Source organism: Rattus norvegicus, chromosome 1 (assembly GCF_036323735.1).
Source record: "Rattus norvegicus strain BN/NHsdMcwi chromosome 1, GRCr8, whole genome shotgun sequence".
Taxonomy (NCBI): Eukaryota; Metazoa; Chordata; class Mammalia; order Rodentia; family Muridae; genus Rattus; species Rattus norvegicus.
Window position 1 is genome coordinate 131,563,499 of NC_086019.1, and position 15,357 is coordinate 131,578,855.

Sequence of the window (15,357 nt, forward strand, 5' to 3'; positions counted from 1 at the left end):
CAGAGGACATCTGAGACCCAAGACATCGCCAACTTTTCTGTATAAGAGTCAGTGCTTGGGATGCTCCAAATCTCTGGGTGGCTACAAGGTCTAGGGTCCCTATGCTGAGGAAGGGAAAGACTTGCCTCAGTGTTGGGGGCCAGAAAGCCCATGCTGGCTATCGGCTCACATCAAACTCTTGAAAAGGAACTAAGTAATATGACCCCAAGAGTCAGAATCGACTGACTCTTCTCATCTGTGCCTGAAGACTTGAACCTCCCTACCTGACTCCATTTCCTAGAGGAAAAGGATGGCAAAAGTGAATGGAAGACCAATCAAATGAATGAATGGATAAGAAAATAAGTATTCTGATTTTATTGTCACTCTGTGGAATCTATAATAGAAAAATTTAAACCGTGCCCAATCCCCTGGGGCAGGTAGTTGCTTCTGATTTACTGAAACTCAGGTTTTCAGAAGATGAAAGCCGCCTAATTTTAAATTAGCTCTCTCTGCGCGTTGGAAGTCACCTGCACTACTGTTGAGGATGGTGGGGACTGAAAGAGCCCGCAGCATCTATTTAACAGGCAAATTTATTTGGTGTCTGGGCAGAATCCTTTGAGGGTTTATAATCTGAGAAATAGATTGTAAATCCTCTAAATTAGTGGGGCCATGCAACGTGTCCAAGATCAAACAGTCAATGAGTGACATTTGAGAAGTCTAGTCCAGTTTTCCCTCCAGACAGAAGATGGGCTCACTTCTGGCAGGCAAGTTGTCCTTGTAAGGAAACCCTCAGATTTCGGAAGTTACAGATAGAGCTATGAGGGATGAGTGGGGAGCCATCTACCAAGGCCATCCTGGTGGCCCAGGGAAAGCATTACACTTAGAGCTGTGTCTCACGATCTTCACATACCTAAAAATTATTTGGGCATTTTGTAAGAAGTGCCAGCCTTGGTGAACTCAGTCTGGGATGGAATCTAAGGATCTCGTGATTCATAAGAAGCATACATGTGGTGCATTTGCCTTATTGCTGTACGGACCAGTCTGTGACCTATCGGTGGCTTTACCAAGGACAAGGTTGATCTTGTACATAATCAGCCAATGTCCTAAAAGCCATCTTCATCACTGCTGGAAACATCTTAAGCCACAGTTACATGTACATCATGATTACTGCTACTCTTTTTTGAGTACCTGAATCTAGGCCCCCAACTCCTTCAGAGAGGTTCAGAGTGAAAAGACAGTTTATCATAAGGCGTAGACAAACTCCATAACCCCAGTGGGGAATGAAACAAGTCCTCCTTTGTTTCTCGTTTAGCTGCTCATTCAACTGTTGTTCATCAAGATTGCCCTCCAGTGGTGGCCCTGACATCAACCTCTACACAGCCTAGCAGTGCATTTTTCTCATGGCCTACTGCATCTATAAACCCTAGACACTCTCTGGCCTAGATTCAGTCTGGATCCAAGTTTGACTCAGTGCCACACAGGAGTGTAGAGAGGCAGGGTTCTGGCTGGGGTCAAGGGGCTGTTGGGACTGAAGACTCATGAGTTGGGAGAGACATGACGGACATGCCTACTCCATCAATTATTTGTACTCTGTTGCATGTCTGACGTGTGAGGTGATAGTGGTTCAAAGGTGTTCTGCCTAACTAAGCTGCTGAGTGGTTGAATGGACTCACGGCCTCATCTCTCCATGCTGTGGTCCAGGTTCTTCCTACTATGTTGTACCTCATGATTTCTCGGGCCCATTGGAACCTGCCTCCTCTCTTTCCCACTCTCTTTAAGACAGCACTTCTGTGTTAATGTTCCCTCAGGAAAACTACAGTTGAAGAGGTGGTGGATGTACCTTTCTGGGGTTCTTTCCAGCTAAGCCCCCATCTAAATTCATCCCATGACTTTGGTTGAATAGTCAATGTAGAAGGAGGCACAGCATTAAGATTAATAATTTCCTGAAGCTCAGACTTGGGCTGGGCCAGACAAACAGAGAACTAAGTGCTGGTTCCTGATGACTTTCAAGCATCCAGGGTGCCCCTCCCAGGGGTCATGATCTACTTTGTTCTACAGTCCCCCCTGGGGGGGGACTATGACTCTGTACAGCCTATTTGGGGCTCCGCCCTCTTTCTGTGAACTGTGAACCCGGGGGATTTTGTTATTCATTAATATCACAGATCGAGCATATCTGGCACTTCTGGATCCCCTATGGTCCCCTTGCCTGTGTCCCCATTATATGCTCTACTTTGATGGTCCAGCTATGATGCCTCTGTACCCTATAAGCCTTCCCCACCATTACAGTTGCCTTTAAATGACAGAATGGGCCAGCTGGGTAGAAAGCAAAAGAGGACATGGTCACCCTTTTTGAGTGAGCTGCCCTCGCTCATTTTCAGTCCTGGTTACGATGAACAAATACGTTGACTGGACATGGTCTGTCTAAGGTTCCATGTCTACAGTCTGATGAATCTGGCCACGGAGTCCAGTGCGAATTCTATCACCACAGTGATATCATTTATGGAAAAGATACACATGAAATCCGAAAACCTTTATTCTGGGTTTTAGCTACCTATCCACAGTACAACTAACCGGGTCTATCTTTTAACTTCCCTGAATTCTGTTTTAAATTCTCCTTTCTTGCTATGGGGATAATTAGGTAACATATGGTAATACAGTGATTAAAAAAATATGAAACATTACTCCAGAGGCAGTTTCTCCTGTGTCACAATGATTGGAAAGATGAAACTGGTTTAGACAAACATTTAAGGGAAAAGACGATGGGAGAAGGAAAAGGTTGCCACTCTTCAATAACTCTGCCACACTCAGGCAAGTAGAATCTCAGTTAGCAATGGCCCCAGTTTGCTTGATGATCATTTTCCTCAGTGTAAATTCTGATGCCGCCAGCAAAGCATGGCTCTCTTTGTTAATTGCAACTTCAGTGGCCTCCCTGGGGGTCCCTCCTCTCCTGCACCCTTGTAAAAAAGTGTGCATGCCTGTGGCTGTCTCTACAACCTTTGAAAGAGCTGTATGAAAGGCCCCTTTTGACATTTCCCTCTCCCCCTTTCTCCTTTCTAAGTTTCATTGAACATTAAAAGTTTTTACGAGGATGGAAGTGACATCTTGCCACTTGAAGTTAAGGTGTGATTCAAATTACAGGATGGCAGAGTCCATTTCTAAAGTGCTATTTAACAAGTTTCACAGATCTCTTCTTTTATAGGACATTTCTACTGGTGCAGAGACGCAGAAAAAGTGACAGATTTTTTTTAGAAGTTTCTGTAACTGTCCTTCTGCCCCAATTCTGCTTGTGGCATAACCTGGGCTACTCACTATTTTCTTCCATCCCTCTCTCTTTGTGCACGGATGAACCTCATGTTTCTTACCCCAAAGTGAAGTCAGAGTTACCTTCATTAGTACCTTCTTACACACGGCAGGCAATGGAGGCTGGTGGGTACCAGGAGGGTCCTGCCTCAATGAGTCGGGATGTTGGTGCCTGTCTGTTCATGGGATTGCTAGTATCATTTTATGTTGAGCAGAATCCAAGCATTTTACTCTATATTAAATGAAAAGAATCCAGGTAGCAATTGAAACACAGACCGGCATGATCAACTCTTGTCTATTAAAGCTGTAGGTGTTTTCTCACAAAGAACTAACAAACAAAACCACAACCAGATTGCTTCCTTATTAGCTGAAAGGGTAGGCAATATTATTGTCTCAGAAATTAAACAACAAAAGCAACCACTCCCACCAACGTAAGCTGCTGAGGTGACTGATAGCTGTAGGCTCCCAAGTGAGAGCTTGGGAGATATCTCTCTTTTTCTCTTCGGAAACATCGCCCTTTTCCCTTGGGTTTAACTAGCTTGTTCTTCTGGTCAATAATTCAAAAGTTTTTTTTTTATTTTAAACAGGAAGGCTGATTTATTTTGTTTGATTTTATTATTATTATTTGTCAAATTAGCCAGATAATCACCTAATTGATGCTTTTCACTTCACAAGCTGAACCAAGTTGGATGCAGGACAGATCGAAACTGTATCTCTCCCCTGCCAATTAAGAGAGGAAGTCCTTTCCCACTTATTGTAGAAATGACTATGCTCTGTAAATGGTGATCCAGAGAGGAGGGTGAAGGACAAGACTGGTGAGAAAATTTTTGTGGGTCTTTTTTCCATTCAGCAGACTATCATCTCCATAGAGGCTAGGCAGTCCCTTCGGTTTGACTAGTATCAAAATACCTTCAAGAATTAATAATACACCCCCCAAGCCTACTCATATTTCCAACTGAGGCAAAGCACAAGGGAGACAAATTACATTTTAAACTCACAAGACAAACCCCTTCTCTCCCCTTAAAGTCAAGCAAATCTGAGTTGACTTCTCCCATAAATTCAAGACTAGAAAGTCATAAATTGAACAGATGAAGGACATAGCCTCTTCTCAAGTGATGTTTCCTTGCCTTAATGGATTTAGCTGTGGCAGGGAGTCAGAGAAAAGCTGTCCTAACGAAATCTTTGACTGATTATGCATTTTTCCCTATTCATACAAGAAAGATTCATCATTCCAATTTGTCAAGCTGGCGGAGTTCCAATTAATTACACCCGGCCAAGCTCGTCTCACGTTCTGCCCGTGTCAGACCTAATCTAGTGCCTCATTTGCTGGCCGCCCGATGAAGAGGTATCAGAGGTGGTGTTCCTCGAGGTACTTACTGTGATGGATGCCCCATAGTGTGGCTGGTGGCAGAGGCAGAGCCCGGGATGCGCCTTTCCGTCGAGCCCAGCACTCCTGGCTCCTGTACTAATTGAGGGCTCATCTGTGTGGTGGATGTTGTGGCAGACTCTATCCTTCATGGCTGGGCTGAAGGCTCTTGTGTCATGCAGACTGTTTAAATATCTACATGGGTCCTATGTTGCTGTCAGGTTTGTCCTTGCAAAGTGGAAGGAAGAAGGCGACTTGTCTTCGAGTTGAGACTCGGAGCCTTTTAGAGGCTCCTGTGTGACAACGGGAGGAAAAGGCAGACACAGATAGCTGCCACAAGGCTTTGCAGGCATATGCACAGATCTTCTTCAGTATGGGTAGGGAGTGCAGTGCTGTTTTTTGGTTATAGCAACTTTGTTTTCATGAGTTTAGCTTGCCAGGCAATGACTTGCGAATGAACACCATTTATTGTGAGGCTTTGCTGTGATGCACAGGTATGCTAATGTTCGATTGAGTGACTAGGGCCAAAGCCTATATGGCCACTCTCTGTCTTTTAGACCGACTGCCACCCCAGTTTGGATGAGAAAACTTATAATTTGGAGAATTTAAGTGGCATACTCAAAGTTGCTTAACTAGTAGATCGTGGACATGAGGTATGTCTAATCGATTATAAGATTTGAGCCCTTCTAGGACCTCAGGTTATGGACCTAGTTACTTACAGGTTACCTCTGTCCTTCGATTATTCAACTCCATCAGTCCTCACCTTTCTTTCCCTTCCATGAATATGCTTAACCTGCAAACCACAGCCAGAGGCTGCAGGAAGCTGCTTGTAAATCAAGCTTGTGGATTGAGGTTGCAGAGGACTGTCGTGGTGTCTGCTACAGCTGTATGTTCTCTAGGTCATGGACTAGCAGGCCTCAGGGAATACTAGGGATAATGCTTGGGCATCGTCCAAGATCTACTCAATGGCTTCCTTCTTTCTGTTTCTCTATTAACCTTCCTCCCATATCTGCCACCTCTCCCTGAAGGCATGGAGTTTGCATTCCCAAGTGGCCATAGATGGTGGTAGATGGATCTCAGAAAGTGTTGCTGGCTAGTCAGCTCTGCACAGGACAAACTTCAACCCATGGGGAAATGGAGACAGCAGAGAGTCAGTGGACAGAGACCCCCTTAAGCTTTGTACTCATGGGCTTCACTTTGGAGTCTCCCCTCCTTGTTTTCCGTGCTCATAAGTGAGCTCATCTGCCTAGCATCAGGCTGAGAGTTCAGGCTTCTAGTCCATTAGTGACCAGCCAGCCACAGCTGCCTTATATCGCTTTAGAGCTTAGTCTCATTTTCGTTTTGAAAAACCTCCTTTCTTTCGAGAGGAAGTACTGCTATCTTAACCTTTCTATAGGGATACTAAAAGAAAACCCATCGTCTCACTACGATAGCCTCTTCGATAGTAAAGGCTCAAAAGGGTGATCTTGTTTTGGAAAGAATTGAATTACCCTAAAGAACAATAGATATGTATTTCTTTATTTCTGAGTCTCCTGTCGCCCAAGTTGACCTTCAACTCTATAGGCAGGGAATAACCTTGAACTCCTGCCTCCACCTCCCAAGCGCTGGGATTGTGGGCAAACATCACCTTGCTCAGCAGAGAGATCAGTTTCCAATGTAAATGAGACTTCAAATGCATTAATATTCAGCATTTACATCCCTTCCAGGCCCTTAAATATACTGTGTCTTACAGTTATCAGAAACATATGCTGCTTTCAACAGCATTTTATAGACAACTTGTTCAACAGAAGGTGCTGGCATCCCAATATGTTTTGCTTAGTTTTGGTGTTTGCCATTGTGAGGGAAGAGCAAACCCAGTGCAGCGGTGGGTGTCGTCTTTCTGAATGTAAACGAAGACGTCGCCACATGTGTCTCCTGAACCAAGAAAAAAAAAGACAACTATTTTTTTTTCTTGCTTTAAATTAACTTTATGAGGTTTCTATTGTGGGGTGGGGGTGGGGGGCTCTCTACCGGGATAGAGCAGATGAATTAAACCCAGATCTTGTTTCTAAGAAACTTTCAGTATAATAAAAGACTTTTGTCGACAAGGCGGATTTCTCAGTAAGAGTCAGTGATAATCTCATGTAGCTGTGTCTGTGGAACCTTGTTAACTGTTAGCAGTTAGATGCTTGTCATTCCAATCCCCCCCACACCTAGCTTCCTTCTTCCTTCTGCTATGGACCAGTCCCTAAAGCAACAGTGCTTCTTAAGGCTGGGGAATCCCACTCTGTCGATTGTCTGATATGAATTCCTAGACCTGGGCCTCACTAGCTGTTAAACATTTGGGATGCTGTTCCTGAATGAAACGATGCTATGCCTGCTTGTGTAATCTGTACCTCTGAAGCTTAATTTCATATGTCAACTCGGCTGAGCTAAGGGATGTCCAGATAGCTTGTAAAACATTTCTGTGTGTGTCTTTGTAGGCATTTGTGGGAGAAGTTAGCTTTTTAATGGGTAAACTACAACAATCCATTGACAGCTTTAATGAGAGAAGCTCTGTTTGAGCTAGACTGTCCATTTCTCTTGCTTGAAAGACTCAGGTACTCTGGTCCTTGGGCCTTGGGATATCAACAGAGACTTACACTGTCAGACTTCTTATTCAGACTTGAGCCATGCTACCGTCTTTCTTGAGTCTCTAGCTTATCAATAACAGATTGTGAGAAGTCTCTGCTTCCACAATTATATGAGCCAATACCCCCTGTTAAGGACTTTCATGTATCCATCTTTCTATTATTCATTCCTTTCTTCTTGAGAACCATGACTAATAGAGCACTCTTCTCAATACAATATCCACCCAAGACTGCTGAGCTGTTTCCTGAAGGAAGAAGAAATTAGTTCTTCGATTCTTCAGCTTTTGTTTTTATGCTTTGATATTCTGTTATTAGCTGCTCAGTCATTTACAATTATGATGTCATCCTAATGAATGGATTAACTCAGCATTATAAATTGTCCTTCCTTGTTTATTTTTTGTGTAGAAGTATGCTCACATGTATGTGTGTTTGTGTGTAAGTGTTTGTGTGTGTCACACAGTTGAGAGGACAGTCTTGTGTGTCGCTCATCAAGTGCTGTCCATCTTTGTTTGCCCTATCCCCCTTTTCCTTGAGACAAGCTTTCTCATTGACCTGGAGCTGGCCACATAGGCTAGGTGTGCTGGTTAGCAAACTCCAGGGATCTACCTGTGTCTGCCTCAGCACTGGGATTACAAATGTATGTTACTAAACTTGCTGTTGTTTAACATGAGTGTAGGAGATTGAAGCCAGGTACTTGAGCTTGCACTGTAAGTGCTTCATTGACTGAGCCAGCCACCTGCTTTTTGTTATCTTGAAATTGATGTAATCCACTGCTGGTAAAGCCATATCTAGTTTTCTGGGGGCTGAGTTTCTATGGTATGTCCTTTTCAGTTCTTCTATTTTAAACCTATATGTATCTTTATATTAACATTTAAATATATGTTTTTCTTTTTGATGATAGAACATAGGATGGTCTTAGCTTTTTAGGCATTATTATTATTATTATTATTATTATTATTATTATTATTATTATTTAATCAATATCTACATTTTAAGAGGGGCTGTCCGTATCCTTATGCTTAATGTACTATTTAATGTGATTGGATTAATTTTGCTGTTTTTTCACTTGTATATCAGTTTTTCAACACTCTTTCTCTTTTCTTACCTTCTTAGATTATCAGACCCATTTTAAGAATTTTAGCTGTACGTGTCATTTTGAATACACAGAGGTTCTACCCGATGTGGCTCCAGTCTTCTCTTTGCTCCCCAGTTCTTCAAATAGACTTAAGATGTGGATTTAACAAAATGAAAAATGAGGTCTTGAGAGGTGGCTCTGGGGTTAGAAGCACTTGCTGCTCCTGCAGAGAGACTTGGGTTCTGTTCCCAGCATACACAGGAGGCTCACTCCTGTCTGTAACTGCGATCTGCAGGATTTAATGCCCTCTTCTGGCCACTGTGGGTACTGCATACACTTGCACAAACGTGCAATGAATAACATCTCAAAAAAGTTAAAACTGCGAAAAATGAATGAACGTACATCTCGGACAACAAGTCACGTGTAGGAGAGTCAAACTGTCTGCCACAGTAATTGGAGGAAGACCATAACAATAGGGGTCTCTGTGCTGACTTACATAGAATTTAACATAATTTAAGCCTACTTTGGGTCTGGAAGATTTCTTGTAAAATCATAGATGTCTGGATTGTTTAAAATTCAGTACATCTAAGTCCCTGAATTACGTTAGCCTGTTGGGTTTGGCACAGTCATCCAGAGGCACGGAGTACCTGCCTTCACAGGCCAAGAGCCTGCTGTTCGATTCGAGACTTTCCATTTGTTCAGTCATCATTGTGTTCTGGGTCTCAAAGTGTAAAAGGATAAATTAGACTTCTTTACACAGAGCCTCTTTCTGAGCTGTATCTTTGGAGGAAGCAGAATGTGAATTGATGTAATTCACACATTTGCAATTCCTATCAGGTAAGAGGGTTGGAACACCTTGAGCTGGTGCCTCTAAGGCCAAGAGAAGTCACCTCTGAAGAATGAGACCATGGGAGAGTCTGCTGTAGTGAGAAGGAATCTTTTCAATTCTCAGATGCAGATTGAAGACTCAGGAAGTGGGCCAGGGAAGCTTAGACAAAGTGGATGCAGATTTCAACCCCCAAGTCATAGGAGAGGCTGAAGCTAGGTTTCTTGTTTGAAAGAATGGTTCAAGAGCAGTCTTTTCAGACTGGAAGGATTCTAGGCATCTTGATAAAGACACGAGTGAGATTCAAGCTCACTGCAGTCCCAGTGCTCAGAACCCACCGAGCAATGTTTCTGTTGTTTTTGTCCTCCTGGACTCAGTCTGCTGTGAGTTTTACTTTGAATTTGGATGACTTCAGATATGAATGTATGGCTGATGGCTGGACTCTGTCAAGGTCTAGCTCCGTGGTGCTGAAAGGAAATTTGAGATATAATTAAAACACACAATAAAGAGTGGTTTTCTTCTTCTTATTAATCAAGAACACAGAAGAGATGTGTCCTCTACCAACAAGATGCAGTTACTAGTAGGGTTAGAATTCACATCCTGCGGCAGATGAGGGTCAACTCACATTCTGGGCTTTGCCAGAAGAATCTGAAAAGAAACCGCATCCCCTGCTGGGTGGCACACGGTCATGTATCAGTGCGGACAGAGAGATGAACCCCTTGGCTCACCTATTTTGGAGTTTATAAGAGAAAAAAAGCCCTCCCCGTGTTAGGAAATTAGAAAAGACAAGAGGACTGGGATCTGTGCCCTAAATCCATCCTTTTAGATTAATATTTACTAATAGATATTAAAACATGGTAGACAAATGAAAGCCCTGTAGACTATACAGCTGGAAGGACACACTTTCTTCTGACAGCAAGGCAGTCAACAGATGTCTGGGGATTCAAGGAAATTTGGATGAAATTACCTCTCTATTAAGGTGCCTTTTCTTTTGTAACTCATAAGTTAGAAGAGAGGGGCAAAGGGAAGCCATGATCTCCTGGGTCGCTTTTTCAAACTTTTTTCTTTTTAACTTAGAAAGAGGAGACAAGTCCAAGTCACCGTGATGGTACAAGACAAACACAGCTCAACCGGGGCAGGCTTAAAGGATGTGGACACTAAGTGCTATCCATCAGCAGTTAGAAACGTTGAGGACATAGAGACGGAGAAGTGAAATTGCTGGCTTCATGTCTGGTGCTCAGTGTCTGGTGAGGAACATCTTTACCAGTGGATTCTGTCCCTCGCTGAAACGCCTCCCAGTATCTCATTAGGTGTTGTTTTAAGTTGGGGCTGACCACAGGAAAAATTCAGAGATTTGGAAGGTGGACATAGAGGCATTCGCCCCTTTAAAGGGTTACAGGCTCTTACCATGTGGGCCAGGCTGACCTCAAACTCATGCTGATCATTCTGCCTTAGCCTCTCAACTTCTGGGATTATAGGCACGAGTCACAGTGCCTAGCTACAGCAGCCGGTTCTATGTCCCTAAGATTGGGCCAGGGAAAGGCCAGACATACCTGTCATTCTCCTGTGTGTTGCTCTGTGGCCGGGGTTGCCAGCCTTTCCTGTCACACTGTGCTTTAAATGATGTGAGAGAAAAGTGTAGGGCTGAGGTTTGCATTTGGAGGCCGCCATTTATACCTCCTTCCCAGCTTCCTGCCCAGGTGAGTGCAAAGGCAATGGCTTTGCCTATGCCCTCCCTCCCTTCCCCAAGTCTATATCTTAACACAACATCCTATTTATAGAGTTCCTGCATCTTGCTTCTAACATGGACTGATATTCTGACTCTATAACTGGATGGCTATATGACGATAGATGCTGGATGGACAACTGGGAATATTACAACTATTATTGTTTGGGGAGCTTCTGTGTTCTTGCAAGTGCTTGCTCTCATTTTGGTTTTGGGCTCCAGGAAAAGCAAATAGTAGTGGAGGCTGCTGAAATTAAAATGATGCCGAAGAAATGAAATATGGCTGCTTATCTTTTCTTTCCTGAAATTGCCTTGATGTGCATCCGTGTGAGTCAATGCAGTCACCACCTGTCTCTTATGCGAACCCTTGAAAAGTGAAGATGGGGTCATCCTGCTCTTTCCCCTCTGTTTTTATGCGTTAATGGGGTAAATATTTTCTTATCCAGAAAAACAAGGTTTACTTTTACAGTTTTGTTGAAAATTAGCTGCTAATCCTAGATTGGAAATTCATGAGTATAAAGCTCAAAATTATTTTAATTTTTAATTGATAAGTAAAATTGCATATTTTATTGTATACAACTGATGTTTAAACACCACACACACACACACACACACACACACACACACACACACACACACACACACACGGTATAGTAATTCACCTGAGCTTACTAAAATTATCTATTATCCTATAAGCAATTTTAAATGAGAGAACTTTAATTCCAATATTTATTTGAATTATGTATATGCACCTCTCTGTATGGGTGTATACACATGCCTCTGTGCTCTGAGGCCGGAGAGGGTGTCAGATCCCTCAGAGCTCGTGCTGTGGATAGAGGCTGGCTACCCAGCTTGCTAAATGCATGCTGGGGGTTGAACTCCAGCTCTCGCGATTGTACAAGAGCTTGCGCCCTGGCTGAGTCATTTCTCTAACTCCGATAGGTACTTTTCAGGGACTGTGGGAATTTAAATCTTTGTCCTTAACTTTACTTGCCAGGCTTTAAGACAGACTTCTTTCATTCGTTCCTCCCGCTTAATTGAAACTGTGTATAATTTAACCCAGCTCTCCTAAACTTCAGTGTACTTAGTCATTCTGTTTCACGAGTCTAGTCCTTTTAGATCCAGCACCTAAGTGAAATCATGCGGTATTTGTCTTTCCGTCTCTGACTTACTTCACTCAGGATAAATTCCTCTAGTCTTTGTCATGCTGTCAAAAATAGTAAGCCTGCACATGAGCTGGAATGGGAATAGCAGTCATTCCCAAGTGGATGGGGAAATCCCCAGGAGGCCTTAACTCTACACAAAGGACTACAGGCAACTGAGGGATGCTGAGAGTGGGAGAAGTAGTCTTGCCAGGGGTGAGCGCACCAGTTGGTTATCCAATACCGAAGGGTCAGCCCTGAAAACAGATGTACAAGTAACATTATACAGTCTGAGCAGGTTGTATTTAGAAATATATTTGTGTTTACATATGCACATGTGAATGTAATAGTACATTTAAAAGGCCATGAATTTGACAGAGATGGAGGAGGCATATACAGGAGGGTTTGGAGAGAAAAACGGGAAGGGGGAAATGTCGTAATTAAAATACAACGAAAACAATAAAAGAAAAACATTATCAAGATTTCCTCCTTTTAAAAAATGGGTGCCGTCGATTATGTTTACCTCGCACACTTTTGATAACCACGTATTTATTGATGCACATAAGTTGATTTCTTATCTTGGTTATCGTGACTATGACTGACGTAAACACAGGGGTACAATATGGGTTTTTTTTGGACAATTGTGAATAAGACAACAATGAACATGGAGGTGCAGGTATCTTGCTGATTTCTCTTCCATCAGATATTTACCCATCAGTGAGGTATCTAGATAGCATGATTCATGCCATTTTAAACTTTTTCGAGACACATGTATAGGGGTTGTAGCATGATTGTAGCAGTTGATGTTCTTGCAAACATTGGGCACAGGTGCTGCCTTCTCCCCATCCTCACGGAGAGCTGCTGTCTTTTGGTTTTGGATCGCAGACGTTTGGATAGACACGAGGCAGCATCTGGGATGGTCAATCTGGGATGCCCTCATGAGTGGATCTGCAGTCAACTAAGAGGTGTCCTGATTGGTACCCTTGTGAGGATGACCTGCTTCACTGAAGTGGAATGGTGCATCCTAAGGGCAGCAGCACTTTCCAGTGGCGCCTGATAAAGGCAGAGAAGCATTAGCCACAGTGCCTTCGTGTTTCACTGGTAAGCTCACTTACTCTGTCGTTGCTGTGGCTGCTGTTGTTGGTTCTCTCAGTGACATCAGAACCCGCTTCACCGAAGACTATTAGCGCTCCAGAACTCCTCCAGGCCTTCAGCACTAGGTAGAGACTGTTGGGATACCCAGCCTCATGGACTGAGCAGCCAGCTACCTGATACTGTTTGTCCCACGTGAAGGTTGCCGTTGTTTGATTATTTAGACGATATGGTGAGAGCTAATCTAATGAATACCCCTGCTAGATTTATTTATTTTTTATGTGTGGATTTATTTATTTATCTATTTATTTATTTATTTATTTATTTATTTATTTATTTATTTATTTATTTTGGCCTGCATGTATGTCTGTGCATCTGATGGACAGAAGAGGGCATCAGATCTCTTGGAACTGGATTTACACACTAGACAGTTGTGAGCTGCCATGCGTGTGCTGGGACCTGAACTTGGGTCCTTCACAATAACAACAAATGCTCTTAACCCCAGAGCTGTATCTCCACCCACCAAATTAACTGTTAGTTTTATTCATTCTCCCCGTTCTGTTCCTCTAGAGGCCCCTGCCTGCACCCTAGTGGCTTTGCTTTGCATTTCTCTAGTGATTAGCAATGCTGAGTTTTATTTCTGCCCTGTAACCACTGGGTGTTTAAATCTTAAGCCTCTATTGAAGGAGCTCTCCTACTTTGAAATTAGATTACTTATTGAGTTGTTGGGGTCTATCATAGTTATGGATTTACTCCTGTGAACAGACACCATGACCAAGGCAACTCTTATAAGGACAACATTTCTTTGGGGCTGGCTTATAGGATTAGAGGTTCAGTCCATTAACATCAAGGTGGGAGCATGGCAGCATCTAGGCAGGTGTGGTGTAGGAGGAGCTGAGAGTTCTACACCTTCATCTGAAGGCCACTAGGAGACTGGCTTCCAGGGAGCTAGGATGAGGGTCTTAAAGGCCACGCCCACAGTGACACACTCCTCCACCAAGGCCACACTTAGTCTAACAGGGCCATACCTCTCAGTAGTGTCACTCTCTGGGCCAAGCATATTCAAAATACCATTGAGTTCATTTGTGTCTTGGCCATCTACTGCTGGGCACAAGGCCCAGTTAAATATGGCTTATATACCCAATGACGCTCTAGTGTAGAAAAGTCATTTTTCCTTTGTAAGTCAGTGTCAACTGTCGATAGCTTCTCGGTTAGGGTGGGAGCCTGTATGCACTGATACCTCTCAGCACTGGGTCTCCTTCTGGCTTGAACCCATGCAGGCCTTGAATGTGCTGCCACAGTCTCTGAATTTAGCCCTGAATGGGATGTCTTCCTCAAACTCTCCCCCTCAAGGCGCAGGGATCTATGAGGAAGAAGAGGCAGAAAGGTTGTAAGAGCCCAGTGGATGGATGGGGCAGATGACTCCAAGAAACAGCGTTTTCCAGACACAACAGAACAGATGCGCCTTGCTTTGTGAGATAGGCTCTCTTCCTGGCTCAAGGATCGTATATCCACCTAGGTTTCGTGGCCACTACCTCACCACCTTCCTGTCTTTGGCTCCCCAAGTGCTGGCGTGACGAGCCTATGTCACTGCACCTGGACTTTTCTGTGGGTGCGAAGGATGGGACTTAGGCCCTTGCGCTTGTGTGGCAAACATTTTGCAAGCTGACTGAGCTATTTACCTAGCCCTTGTTTGCCAGATTCTTCTTCAGGGACTGTTTTTGAATTGTTAACTGAGGAACGCTTTTCTGTCTCTCAGGCTGAAGAAGAGGAGCTGGAGGCTGCTGAGCAGGACTTTCGTGCAGTGCGCTTCACGCACATCTGCATTACGTTTTTTTTCCCCACACACGTACCCAGCATAATTAGTGGTGCTGTTCCCACCTTATAGCTGCTTATTCGGAAAGATTAAGTTACTTGGCTGGGTTCAGTTAACAGCTAATTGAAGTACGGATCCAAAGTTTTCTATTTCAAAACTTGAGTTTTTTAGCAGTGACTAATGGGAGATTTCAGTTGCTTATTACTTCCACAAATCTATATTGGGCAACACAACATGAATAAAGGTTTTTTGTCAAAGAATTTGAAGTTTTTGTGAACACAAACCACACAGAGGTAGTTAGGCATTGGGGTTTCCTCAGTCAGCCATGTTCCTCTCTTACCAGACCTTCCTGTTAAGCCATGGTTCTCTCCAGTTCTGGGGAGGAAGAGCTGCCCCTTCTCTGTAGATCATTACCATGTCTTTTAA

General features: G+C 43.4%; 1 long non-coding RNA gene across 8 annotated transcripts in view; it reads left to right on the forward strand.

Moving 5' to 3' along the window:
- The window catches only part of LOC102551020 (uncharacterized), a 76,127-nt gene extending 64,974 nt beyond the window's left edge, over window positions 1-11,153 (forward strand). For 5 of the 8 annotated variants that reach the window (XR_010060554.1, XR_010060570.1, XR_005499201.2 and 2 more), the window contains one exon: window positions 8,368-11,153. This is a non-coding gene — a long non-coding RNA (uncharacterized LOC102551020). The remainder of the gene's footprint in view (window positions 1-8,367) is intronic. The other 3 variants (XR_010060568.1, XR_590333.4, XR_005499205.2) reach the window with 1 other exon arrangement.
- Window positions 11,154-15,357: the final 4,204 nt, after the last annotated feature.